Consider the following 14,080-nt stretch of genomic DNA (forward strand, 5'->3'; position numbering starts at 1 on the left):
ATGCTGCGAGAGTTTTAGCGTTGGATTTTTTATTTTTAATTTTCAGCCTCATAAACAGATGGGAAAGAATTGCACTCAGAAATATTGCTGGGAAATGTGAAAATCGTTGTGGACTGTGTTTGAATTAGACCAGCACCTCCAGGCAGGTATTAGAGGCTCTCTGTAACGAGACCAGTGATTTTGCCCACTCTATCATTTTCTCCAAACAATTTAAAAACACAATTTCCTCCCCTGAATGAATGTTCTTTGATTGCATTTAAGACGGCGCAGGAGAGAGAGAAGACCTTGACCCCCAGCAGACACCCCATTCACTGCCCGATTCCTTGATTCCCGAAGGCATGCTGGCACAGATGGTGATGATGATGATACTTGTTAAGTGCTTACTATATGTCGGCCACTCTACTAAGCGCCGGGATGGATACAAGCAAATCGGGTTGGACACAGTCCCTGTCCCATGCGGGTCTCACAGTCTCAATCCCCAGGTTACAGATGAGGAAACTGAGGTACAGAGAAGTGAAGTGACTTGCCCAAGGTCACACAGCAGGCAACTGGCCAAGCCAGGATTGGAACCCATGACCTTCTGACTCCCAGCCCTCGGCTCTACCCATTATGCCATACTGCTGCTTCTTAGATGTTGGTAGTCAGCAGACTGCAGCTCACATTTTAATTATATGGTATTTGCTATGCTCTTACTATGTGCTAAGCGTTGGAATAGACACAAGAAAATCAAATCGGGCATAGTTCCTGTCCCGCATGGAGCCCACTGTGTAAAATATTCCATCCCCCTAATATAGATGAGGAAACTGAGGCACAGAAGTGAAATGAGGTAGGGAATACCAGTTCTGTTGTGTTGGACTCTCTCCAGTGCTTAGTACAGTGCTGTGCACGCAGTAAGCGCTCAGTAAGTACCATTGATTAACTGACTTGCCTAAGGTGTCACAGCTGGCAAGTGGTGGAAAAGGAATTTTTCAGGAAGCAGCATGGCTTAGTGGAAAAAGCACGGACTTGGGAGTCAGAGGTCGTGGGTTCTAATCCCGGCTCCACCACTTGTCAGCTGTGTGACTTTGGGCAAATCACTTAACTTCTCTGGGCCTCAGTTCCCCCATCTGTAAAATGGGGATTAAGACTGTGAGCCGCATATGGGTCAATCTGTTAATCTTGTATCTACCCCAGCACTTAGAACGGTGGTTTGGCACATAGTAAGCACTTAACAAATACCATCATCATTGTTATTATTATTATCATTAATTAGAACCGAGGTCTCTCAGCTCCCACTCTGCTGAGCCAATGGAGAAATAAATATGAGGAGACTTTTCAGGGCTCTAGTGGTGGAAAAAATAAGAGAGGCTGAGAGAGGGAGTGAGGAAGCAGGGGTTGAAAAGGCTAAAGCTTATATAGGTATTGAGTACACACTGAATTCCAGCTTCACCACTTTCAGCTGTGTGACTTTGGGAAAGTCACTTCACTTCTCTGTGCCTCAGTTTCCTCATCTGTAAAACGGGGATTAAGACTATGAGCCCAACGTAGGACCTGATCACCTTTTGTCTACCCCAGCACTTAGAACAGCACTTGGCACTTAGTAAGTGCTTAACCAATACTATTATTATTATTATTATTATTATTATTATTATTGTTATTGTTATTATTATTATTGAGAGCACTGTTTGGAAAAGACATTTATACAAAGAAATGGGAATATAATGATGATAATGAAAGCATCTCCCATCGTACGTGAGGGACAAACTGGGGCTGGTCATGACGAGTTCATGGAGGCAAAGATTACAGTGATTTGTGCAGTGTCACTCTCGGCCCTCTGTTCTTGCCAGCTATGTTCCCACTCAGGCAGGAGGGTGATGAATGAATGCATGCACAGACATGCAGCAAATTGTGACGTGCTAGCACAAACTTTAGGTACAAAATCACTCGAGAGCCCAAATGACGGCAGCTCAGTGCCAAAACTGAGCTGTGTCTCCACAGCTGTCTATTTCATTCACCTGGCATCATCCAGTTACTTTTTAGTATTTCTCTTGAACCTGCTGAACACGCTGTAGTATTTGTAAAGTGCTCACTCTGTGGCAAGCACTATGATAAGCCTAGGGGGTAGATTAATGCTAAGCAGGTCACATCCAGTGCCTGTCCCACACAGGGATCACGACCTAATGGAGGCTCTTACTGGTTCTTCAGTCGGAAACTAACTCAGTCTCAGTAGACATTGCCTTACTTCTGGCTGTTTAGCTTCCAAATATTTTGATAAGGTTTGGATTTGACACTCGGTGGAGAGGGATAATTTGGAGACACATTACTGGCTCAGGGCATTGGTCCCTCTAGGCAGGCACAACAGTAGATGCTTGAAGGAGTAGTGTAATGATAGGCATATATCCTTCCAAGCACTGATATACTATTTATATCTCTAACGATCCCTTAATCCATCATGGATTCAGTCAGCAGACCTATCGATAGTACTTACTGAATATCTACTGCATATAGAGCACACCGTAATAAGCACTTTTGGAGAGAGCGATAGAGTTAGAAGATGTGATCCCTGACTTCACAAGGGGCTTACATCCTAGACATGAAATGAATACAGATAGGCAGGAAAAAATAGAATGGAAAGGAGGGTACAAGGTTGATGAGTAAGAGCTTAAGAAGCATAGTATGGAGATCCATATGAACAGGAATGGATGCCCAGGCCCCACCTCTACCTTTTTGAAAAATTTCAATCCTTTCTCACATTTCTTCTCTCTTTTTCCATCCCTGCATTGATCCTTGGGGACTTTGATGTCCACGTGGACGTTCCTGATGACCCTCCCACGGCACACTTTCTATCACTCCTCAACTCCACTGATCTTCTGCTTCATCCCTCCTCATCCACTCACCAAATTGGACATGCACTCGATCTCATCAACGCTAGTCACTTCACGAATCTCTACCCTCTCCAACTCTGAAATCCCACTCTCTGACCATTACCTTCTCATCTGCCTTCTCTCCTACACAAATCTGTCCTGTTCCCCCACAGAGACCTCTGATCTTTTAGGCACCTACCATTTTCTCAAATCATCATGCCCCATTTAGTCTCAGTACCCAAACAACCTTCCTCGATGACCCTTAAAACCACTCCCTCTACTGAACTCTACTCACTTCTCTATCATTTTGTCAATCTCATGCTACTAACCCTCAGTCCCGGATCATAATAATAATAATGACATTTGGTAAGTTCTCACTATGTGCAAAGCACTGTTCTAAGCGCTGGGGAGGTTACCAGGTGATCAGGTTGTCCCACAGGGGGCTCACAGTCTTCATCCCCATTTTACAGATGAGGTAACAAGCACAGAGAAGTTAAGTGACTCACCCAAAGTCACCCTGCTGACAAGTGGTGGAGCTGGGATTTGAACCCATGACCTCTGACTCCAAAGCCCGTGCTCTTTCCACTGTGCCGTGCTGCTTCTCATCACCACAGTCCACTTCCTTTCCTCTGGTGCATGAGCAGCAGAGCTCTGCTAGTGTAAATCCGGATATTAGGCCATCTCGTCCTCTTCCAGCTTATCCTTACTTGCTTTAGCTTTGCCCTTTCCTCAGTCGTGCAACTTTATTTCTCCATCCTTATTGACTCCCACATCCATTGCCCTTGACAGTGGTTTTGGATGTTTAACCACTTCCTCAAAGCTTGTCCCCACACCTCATCCTTCTCTTGCACCTAATGACCTAGCCACATACTTGATAGAGACAATTGAAACTATCATGCGTGTTCTTTCTACTATCTTCTCCCCTGCTCCTCTCCAGTCCCTCCCTCCTCCTACCCCTTCTTCAACTCTCCCATCTTTTCCAGCAGTATCTCAAGAGGAGATCTCCAACCTCCACCCAAAATCGACCCCAGCCACCTGTGCCTCTAACTCCATCCCGTCTCACCTTATTAAAGGGCTTGCCCTGACTGCCATCTTCAAATGTTCACTCTCCAATGAGTGGCTCTTAACTGCTTTTAAGCATGCTCATGTCTTGCCTATCTTAAAAAAATCCTCCCCTGACCCCACATCTGCCTCTAGTCATCATTCCACCTCCCCACTACCATTCCTCTCCAAACTCCTTGAGTGAGTTGTCTACACCTACAATCTCCATCTTCTCTCCTCCAATTCTCTCCTTGACTCCCTCCAATCTGGCTTCCACCCACTTCACTCTACCGAAACTGCCCTCTCAAAGGTAACCAATGATCTTCTTGCCAAATAAACTTCCTCTATTCTACCCTAATTCTCCTTGACCTCTCAGTTGCCTTCAACACTGAAGATCATCCCCTTCTCCTGGAAACATTATCTAACCTTGGCTTCACTCTCACTGTCCTCTCGTGGTTCTCCTCCTATCTCTCTGGCCACTTTTCCTCAGTCTCTTTCACAGGTTCCGGCTTTGCCTCCTACCTCCTAACTGTGGGAGTCCCTCAAGGTTCAGTTCTGGCCCCATCCTATTCTCCATCTACACCCATTCCCTTGGAGAACTCATTCTCTCCCATGGCTTCAACTACCACGTCCATGCATACAATGCCAAATCTACATCTTCAGCTCTAATCTCTCTCCCTCTCGGCAGCCTCACATTTCCTCCTGCCTTCAGGACATGTCCACTTGAATGTCCCTCTGACACTTCAAATATAACATGTCCAAAAGAGAACTCCTTAACTTCCCACCCACACCCTGCTCTCCCCGTGAATTGCCTGTGACTGCAGACAGCTCCACCATCCTTCCTGGCTCACATGCCTGTAACAGTGACTTCATCCTTTGCTCATTTCTGTCATTCAACCCACATATTCAATCTGTCATAATCCTGCCAGTTTCACATTCGCAGCATTGCTAAAATCTGGCCTTTCCTTTCCATCCATACTGCTACCACATTAATCCAAGCACTTGCCCTATACTGCAATGAATCAGCCTCCTTGCTGACCTCCCAGCCTCCAATCTCCCCACTCCAGTCCATACTTCACTCTTCAAGGCCCATCTCCTCCAAAGAGGCCTTCCCAGACTAAGCCCCACTTTTCCTCATTTCCCACTTCCTTCTGCCTCGCCTCGCTCTTCCCCCTCTCCCAGCCCCACAGCACTTATGTATACCCTGCAATTTTATTTATTTGTATTGATGTCTGCTTATTTGTTTTGATGTCTCCCCCCAGCCCCCCACTCCCACCAGACTGTGAGCTCATTGTGCGTAGGGATTGTCACTCTTCATTGTTGTGCTATACTTTCCCAAGTGCATAGTACAGTGCCCTGCACACACTAAGGGCTTAATAGATATGATTGAATGAAAGAATAGTTTTTCTATATTTCTTATATATGTTTCCCCACTCCTCAAGAACCTTCAGTGGTTGCAAATCCAAATCCACTTAACAACTAATAATAATAATGATGATGGCATTTGTTAAGCACTTACTATGTGCAAAGCACTGTTCTAAGCACTGGGGAGGTTACAAGGTGATCAGGTTTTTTCCACGGGGGGCTCACAGTCTTCATCCCCATTTTACAGATGAGGTAACTGTGGCACAGAGCAGTTAAGTGACTTGCCCAAAGTCACACAGCTGACAATTGGCGGAGCCGGGGTTGGAACCCACGACCTCTGACTCCAAAGCCTGTGCTCTTTCCATTGAGCCACTCTGCTTAACTACCACAATTATTATTATAATTACTAAGCTCCTGGGAGAGTACGGAATAATAGAGTTGGTAGATACGTGCCCTGCCCACAATCCACATACAGTCTAGAGGAGGAGACAGCATTCATATAACTAAATAAGTTATGGATAAGTTCATAAGTACTATGGGGCTGAGGGAGGGTTGTCACAGAAGGGAGTGGGAAAAGAGGAAATGAAGGTTTAGTCAAGGAAGGCCTCCTGAGGAGATGTGCTGCCTCAGTTACCTCATCTGTAAAATGAGCATTAAGACTGTGAGCCCCACGTGAGACAACCTGATCACCTTGTAGCCCCCTCAGCGCTTAGAACAGTGCTTTGCACATAGTAAGTGCTTAACAAATGCCATTATTATTATTATTATTATCATTATTCAAGGAGTTTATAGGCTAGAGGGGGAGACATTTATTGAGCACTTACCCAGTAAAGGAGGAGAATGAGGGAATAGGGCCTTGAGGAGGTGGATGTTCAGGGGGAGTTTGGAGCGAAGATATTTAGGGTCTAGGCACCTCTCACGGAACAGAGTAAACACTGGTTGAGTCCCTCACTCAGCATCTCCTCCTTTGAACTTTTCTTCCTCACTTGGAGAATCCTGTCTTGGTATCAATCTGATCAGATTAAGTGGTCCAATCTTTAAGTGCTTAGAGTTCAGCAATCATAAATCTGCGGGATTTATTACACATTACGGTACCATTACATAGATAATAATAATAATAATAATAATAATAATAATAATAATAATAATAGTAATGGCATTTGGTAAGCGCTTACTACGTGCAGAGTACTGTTCTAAGCGTTGGGGGGGAATACAAGGTGATCAAGTTGTCCCACGTGGGGCTCACAGTCTTAATCCCCATTTTACAGATGAGGTAACTGAGGCTCAGAGAAGGAAAATAGGCTCTTCAAACATCACCCCTCACTCAGTCTACCAGCCAATCAGTGGCATCTATATTGAGTTCTTACCCTGTGCATAGCACTGTATGAAATGATTGGAAAGTCCAATAAAATTAATAGGTGGAATCTCCCCCTTCAAGGAGCTTGCAAACAAGTGCAGGAGGTGGACATTAAAATAAATTACAACTAGGAAGGCTCAACAGAGTGTATGTATGTATGTACATACATGTATATGTATGTACAAGTGTATGTATATAATTGCTGTTGTGGGGAAGGTGTGACATGCTTAAAGGCTGGAGACTGAATGGCATAGATGAAGCAGTACAAGGGAAAATAGGGTGGATGATGAGAGATTGATTAAGGAAGGCCTTCTGGAGATTTGATTTTTGAAGGGCTTTTAATACCAGAGCACAAAGTCTGGGAGTCAGAAAGTCATGGATTCTAATCCCGGTTGAGTCACTTATCTGCTGTGTGGCCTTGGGCAAATCACTTCACTTCTCTGTGCCTCAGTTAATTCAGATGTAAAATGGGGATTAAGACTGTGAGCCTCATGCAGAACTGGGACTGTGTCCAACCTGATTTGTTTGTATCCAGCCCAGCGCTTAGTACAGTGCCAGGCACATAGTAAGCGATTAACCAAAACCACAATTATTATTATTGTTATAGAAACCTGGGGTGTTTTTTTTTCCAGAGTAGTCCTTCAAAGTACATTGAGATAAATTTATTATGAGGAGAAGATTTGATTAAATTATTGGTATTTCTGTTCTAGCTGAGAATTACACCAAAATAATCATATATTTTGGTATCTTTTGATATCTACCTATATCTAAACGTAGGTATAGCTATAGACAGATTTATATACAGATATAATAATAATGATGGTATTTGTTAAGCGCTTACTGTGTGCAAAGCACTGTTCTAAGTGCTGGGAGAGTTACAAGGTGATCAGGTTTATCCCCCTTGGGGCTTACAGTCTTCATCCCCATTTTACAGATGAGGGAACTGAGGCCCAGAGAAGTGAAGTGACTTGCCCAAAGTCACACAACAGACAAGTGATGGAGCCGGGATTAGAACCCACGATCTCTGACTCCCAAACCCAGGCTAGATATCTACTATATATATCTGTGTATATATATATATATATACATATATATATATATATATAAATCTGTATAAATGTATCATCAATATATCACTGTACATTTTTTGCACAATTATGTTTTTACATTTTAACTTCTTTTTTATTTTAAAGTTAACACCAAGTATTACATAAGCATTACATTATATAAACAGTATTATAAGCACTTAGAACAGTGCTCTGCACACAGTAAGTGCTCAAAAAGTATGACTGAACGGACAAATGAATATTCATTCATTCATTCAATTATATTTATTGAGCGCTTGCTGTGTGCAGAGCACTGTACTAAGCGCTTGGGAAGTACAAGTTGGCAACATATATTATGGAGTTTCCATTCAAGAATGCTGGCTGAGTCTTAGGCCTTGGAATTCTGAATCTAGAATCAGCACCATGGAATTGATAATAGTGAGAGTGGTTTACAGAGCTCTTCTCTCACTCTCTCATCCCTGACAGTCACTTGGCCAGCAACCTGGCTCACTTCCTCCACTACTGGGAAAGGGGCCACGTTGAATTTCCATAGAACATTCCGTGAGGAATTTGATATTTGATCTTTGAGGAATCACGTTTCAATTCAACTCTCCCACATTACTTTTTCTAGCTCATACGATTACAGTGCTTACCAATGAAAGTAATTGGAACTCCTAACACCTCAGAAGCATATGCTTGGTGAGCTAAGAAACGTTATTCTTGCAAGGTAATTACCTTTCACTCGGTAGTCTGTTTCTTTAATTGATGTCCAAGGCTCCCAAAATATCTAGCTACTGTTAAATGCACAGAGGAAAATGCATAAAGAAATATGTTCATGTGAATTTCACTCTAAAAAGCATTTAAATATACTATGTTACAATCTGTTCCTTTTTCCTATGGAAAAAGCTGGGAGGAAGAGGGAAGGGGATACTATCTGAATTGCCAATATTTGTGAAGAGGATATAAAAAAACTCACATACTATCCTGAGCTCTGGCCAGCTTTGCAGAATTTATAATTGCCAGTTTGTGTTTCCTCTGTGGGTGGATGTATACATGAAGTGACTGATTTTACCGAGTTTAGCAGAAGCGTTACTTTAGCATATTTCAGTCTGTTATCGTCCTGCCGAAGGAAACAGAAAGTAGGAAAAAGAGTTCTGATTTATGAAAAATTAGAGAATAGCGGAACTAGGGAAAGACTAGACCAATAAGCCAGATTCTCCTAGTACATACATTATTCCCTAAGAGTAAATGAGACATTTCAAAGTATATTTCATTTTTTAATTCATATTTGTTCCATTTTGCAATATGTTAAATGATGCCCTTGTGGATCAAAGGAGTTCATATTCCTCTAAATGTACTTCACTCATTCTTAAGGAGCAGTTTCTGAGTTTTTTTGCATTGGGTGAACCAGGAAATGGGTGTGAAAGGACCTCACAATGCTAATTCTCATGCTTACAAGTTACTATTTAGTTCTCAAGGGAAGAAAGTGATCATTATCCCCTAGTTTGTTGCACAGATGGAATCTCAATAGGGATGCATTTTGAAATCATTCAATGTACATGGACATTTCATTTTATTATTTTCAAGGTGATATGTTCTTTAACCGTTGCAGTCTAATCCTGCTGGACAAAAGTGAATAAGAAGAAAAGCAAGTTACCGTGATCTTCAGTATCTATATCAAAACATTTAGATCACAGGAATTCAGAGCTTAACAGGAATTTTGGAAAATTCGTTCATTCAATTGTATTTATTGAGTGCTTACTGTGTGCAGAGCACTGTACTAAGTGCTTGAGAAGTACAAGTTGGAAAATGATACTAGTCTCTTTGCACTCAAAAATCGCTAACTGGTAGCTTAGTGTGGAAAGACAAAAAAATGCTACAATGATATTGTTAATTTTCTTGTGGACAAGATGGTTCTGTAGTTAATTGCATTTCTCAAGACAGGATGAAAATGATTCCTCATTATTAATGATACTAAAGAAAGTGTTCAAGAGTGGCATTTGTAAATCTTGTGTCAATAAAGAATTGGGCGGATATTTAAGTCTGGTTGCCCTGAGAAGGTCTCCCAGATGGTACAACCTCAAGCGGCTCTGCCACTTGTCTCCTCTGTGACCCTGGGCAAGTCACTTAATTTCTCTGTGCCTCAGTTACCTCATCTGTAAAATGGAGATTAAGACTGTGATCCCCATGTGGGACATGGACTATGTTCAACCTGATTATCTTGTATCTACCCCAGTGCTTAGTACAATGCCTGGCTCATAATAAGTGTTTAACAAATGTGAGAAAAAAAAGATTGAGTCAAGTCACAGTGGAAGTTGCCCTGTCTTTCACTTAATCAGTGGCATTTATGGAGTGCTTGCTGTGTGCAGAGCACTGTATTAAGTGCTTAGGTGAGTACAATATATCAGAGTTGGTAGAAATGTTCCCTGCCTGCTAGGAGCTCTTTGGCGTGGAGCCCAGCTGTATGATTGGTTCTGTTTATCCGATTCTATACCACCAATACCTGAGTATGCAAAGTTTAGCAGCTAGAATCAGAGTGCTTCCAATCCACTGGAAAAAAATTCAGCAGACAGTGAACATCATCAGAAGTCTATGAAAAATCTTCATCCAGGAACTGCTGCATGATGGCAATTATGCTTAAGGCCCCGGTAAAAGAAAACACACAAATGTTTATGAATTGCTTTGCTGATTCTGCATAGTGCTTTGGGATGACAGAAAAATGTAGGTTATTTACTAGCCTTCAACTAGAAATCCCTACACGCATCTGAAGTTATGAATTTCTATCACCAAACATAACTCTCATCAACTCCTGTGACCTGTAACTTCTTTCTGAAACCCCAGTGGCCTTTACTGACCTTCTAAACTGTAAACTCATTGTGGGTAGGCAATATGTCTTCCAACTCTGTTATAATGTTAGATTGTCCTCTCCCAAGCGCTTAGTACAGTAAGAGCTCAATAAATGCGATTGATTATTCGATTGCTTGTCTCTCCCCTGATGACTTTCCCTTTCTCTCCATCCCAAAGTGCTCCCAAAGTGCCCAGGCACCTGTCATATCTCTCTTGAACTACTTCATCAGCCTTCTCACAGACTCCTCTGATTACAGTCTTTCCCTTCTCCAGTCCATACTCAATTCTGCTGCCTGGATCATTTTTCTAAAACGTCTTCTGCACGAATCTCTCTACTCATTAGAAACCTCCAATGACTGTACTACCTCTTCACATCAAGTTCAAACACTTTTTGATGGCATTTATTAAGCGCTTACTATGCTCAAAGCACTGTTCTAAGCACTGGGGAGGTTACAAGGTGATCAGGTTGTCCCACGGCGGGCTCACAGTCTTAATCCACATTTTACAGATGAGGTCACTGAGGCACAGAGAAGCGACTTGCCCAAAGTCACCCAGCTGACAATTGGCAGAGTCAAGATTTGAACCCATGACCTCTGACTCTAAAACCCAGGCTCTTTCCATTGAGCCACGCCATTTGCCCATTGGCTTTGAGGTTCTCAATCAGCCCATGGGCTTGGGAGTCAGAGGTTGTGGGTTCTAATCCCGGCTCTGCCACTTGTCAGCTGTGTGACCTTGGGCATGTCACTTAACTTCTCTGTGCCTTAGTTACCTCATCTGGAAAATGTGAAATCTGGAAAAAGACTGTGAGCCCCATGTGGGATAACCTAATTACCTTGTATCAACCCCAGTGCTTAGAACAATGCTTGGCACATAGTAAGCAAGTACCAGCAGGTACCAGCAAGTACCAGCATTCTTATTCTTATTCTTATTCTTTATCAATACTCTTCTCCTATTACACCACAGCTCACACACTTTGTTTTTCTCAACCCCACCTTTTTACTGCCCTCATTCTCATTTCTCCTGCCCCTGGCCTCTCGTTCATTCCCACTGACCCGCTTAGGACTCCCTCCCTCTTCTTATCCAGGAGATCACAGATCACCCCAATTTTAATGTCCGTCTGAAATCACATCTCCAACATTAGTAGTTTTTATCTCCCCACTCTGCATCCCCTCAACAAGCCACTTCAGTGTCTCTGTAACATTAATTACTTGAGTACTCAAGTCTGGCACTTATGTGCATATCTTTATACCCTATGACTTCCTCCTACATCTTATTTATTCTAGCGTTGACTCCTCTGTCCCCCTTTCCTCTCCATCCAAACGGCTATCATGCTGATCCAAGCATTTAACACATCTTGCCTTGATGACTGCATCAGCATCCACGCTGACTTTTCTGCCACCTGTGAGCCTGCTGTTGGGTAGGGACCGTCTCTATATGTTACCAACCTGTACTTCCCAAGCGCTTAGTACAGTGCTCTGCACACAGTAAGCACTCAATAAATACGACTGAATGAACCTGTCTTTCCCCACTCTAGTCCATACTTCACTCTACTGCCTGGGTCATTTTTCTGAAAAAAATGTTTAAAAGACATTCAGCCCATATATAGCCCCACTCCTCAAAAACCTTCAGTGGTGGCCCATCCACCTCTGTGAGCCCGTCTTTTAGGCTGTGAGCCCACTCTTTTAGACTGTGAGCCCACTGTTGGGTAGGGACTGTCTCTATATGTTGCCAACTTGTACTTCCCAAGCGCTTAGTACAGTGCTCTGCACACAGTAAGTGCTCAATAAATACGATTGATGATGATAGGAACCATCTCTGTATGTCACCAACTTGTACTTCCCAATCGCTTAGTACAGTGCTCTGCACACAGTAAGCGCTCAATAAATACTATTGAATGAATGAATGAATGACCAAACAGAAACTCCTTTCCATTGCCACTGAGACGCTCGATCAGCTCCTTCCTGCCATATCTCACTGATCAATCAATCAGTGGTATTTAGACTGTGAGCCCACTGTTGGGTAGGGACTGTCTCTATATGTTGCCAATTTGTACTTCCCAAGCGCTTAGTACACTGCTCTGCACATAGTAAGAGCTCAATAAATACGATTGATGATGATGACTGAGTGCTTACTGTGTGCAGATCACTGAACTAAGCACTTAATCTCTTTCTACAACCCGACCCATACCCAACTGCCTCCTCACTACCACCTAATCTCGGTATTTCTATCTCAGCTATGCCACATCAACCCTTTGCCCACATCTCTGAAAAATGGGGATTAAGACTGTGAGCCCCTTGTGGGACAACCTGATCACCATGTAACCTCCCCAGCACTTAGAACAGTGCCTTGCACATAGTAAGCACTTAATAAATGCCATCATTATTATTATCTCCCCTCTGGCCTGCAACTCCCCTTCCCTTAATAGCTAACAGTCCACCACTCTTCCCAATTTCAAAGCCCTCCTAAAATCACATCTCTCCTAGAAGACTTTTCCTAACTAAGCACTTTGATATTCACCTCAGCTTCATTGTGCTTATGCAAATAGCCTTATACTCTTACTATCCTCTCTCCATATACATTTTAATATCTCTCTCTCCCCACAGAACATAAGCTCCATATGGGCAGGGATCTCATCTACCAAATATATTGTACTTTCCCAATCACTTAATATCAATCAGCGCTATTTAATGAGTGCCTACTGTGTGTAGAGCATTGCACTAAGCACTCAATGAATGCACTGATTGATTGGTTGATTGATGAAGCTCCTTGATGGCAGGGATCATGTTAACTAATTCTATTGTACTCCCACAGGCATTTAATAGTCCCCTGATTGATTAATTTATTAGGCAGTATACTATCCAGTGATGCAAAGGTAATAATGATAATGGCATTTATTAAACACTTACCATGTACAAAGCACTGTTCTAAGTGTCGGGAAGGTTACAAGGTGATCAGGTTGACCCATGGCGGGGGCTCACAGTCTTAATCCCCATTTTACAGATGAGGTCACTGAGGGCCAGAGAAGTTAAGTGACTTGCCCAAAGTCACACAGCTGACAATTGGCGATGCCAGGATTTGAACCCATGACCTCTGATTCCAAAGCCCGGGCTCTTTCCACTGAGCCACGCTGCTTCTCTAGATAAAGATAAAGATCAAAGATAAAGCAGAAAGTAGAGTCAAAAGGTCCAGAAGTGTTTTGGGAAATGGTGGAGAACAGATTTGACAACAGTGGGCCATTAAGATTCATACCAAGTTGAAATTCTACGAAGTTGAATAGTACACAATCTTCTAAATAGTTGTGGTACTGGCACAAAGGCACACCCAGCTTCTATGAAGAAGCACTCAACATCAGTTGCCAGGGAAAGATCCTCAACAAGGAGGGACTGAACAGCCATCAGTTCACCAGCTTTGAGATCATGTCTGAGCAACCCAGCTCCTCCTGGAGAGGCAGGTGGAGACAATGGGCCACAGAAAATACCTCAGCAGCTGCTAGATGATAAAAATGAAAGGGGTGGATTCATATGAGAGAAGCAGAAAGAGAAGCCCTTTACTAAGTGTGGGAGTAGTTCCAAGATTGTCAG

The 14,080-nt window shown here is 42.9% G+C and overlaps 1 protein-coding gene across 4 annotated transcripts in view; it reads left to right on the plus strand.

Moving 5' to 3' along the window:
- Positions 1-14,080, plus strand: part of TMEM117 (transmembrane protein 117) — a 603,664-nt gene that overhangs the window by 343,458 nt on the left and 246,126 nt on the right. The window lies entirely within an intron of this gene.

This window comes from Tachyglossus aculeatus, chromosome 2 (genome assembly GCF_015852505.1).
Source record: "Tachyglossus aculeatus isolate mTacAcu1 chromosome 2, mTacAcu1.pri, whole genome shotgun sequence".
Classification (NCBI taxonomy): Eukaryota; Metazoa; Chordata; class Mammalia; order Monotremata; family Tachyglossidae; genus Tachyglossus; species Tachyglossus aculeatus.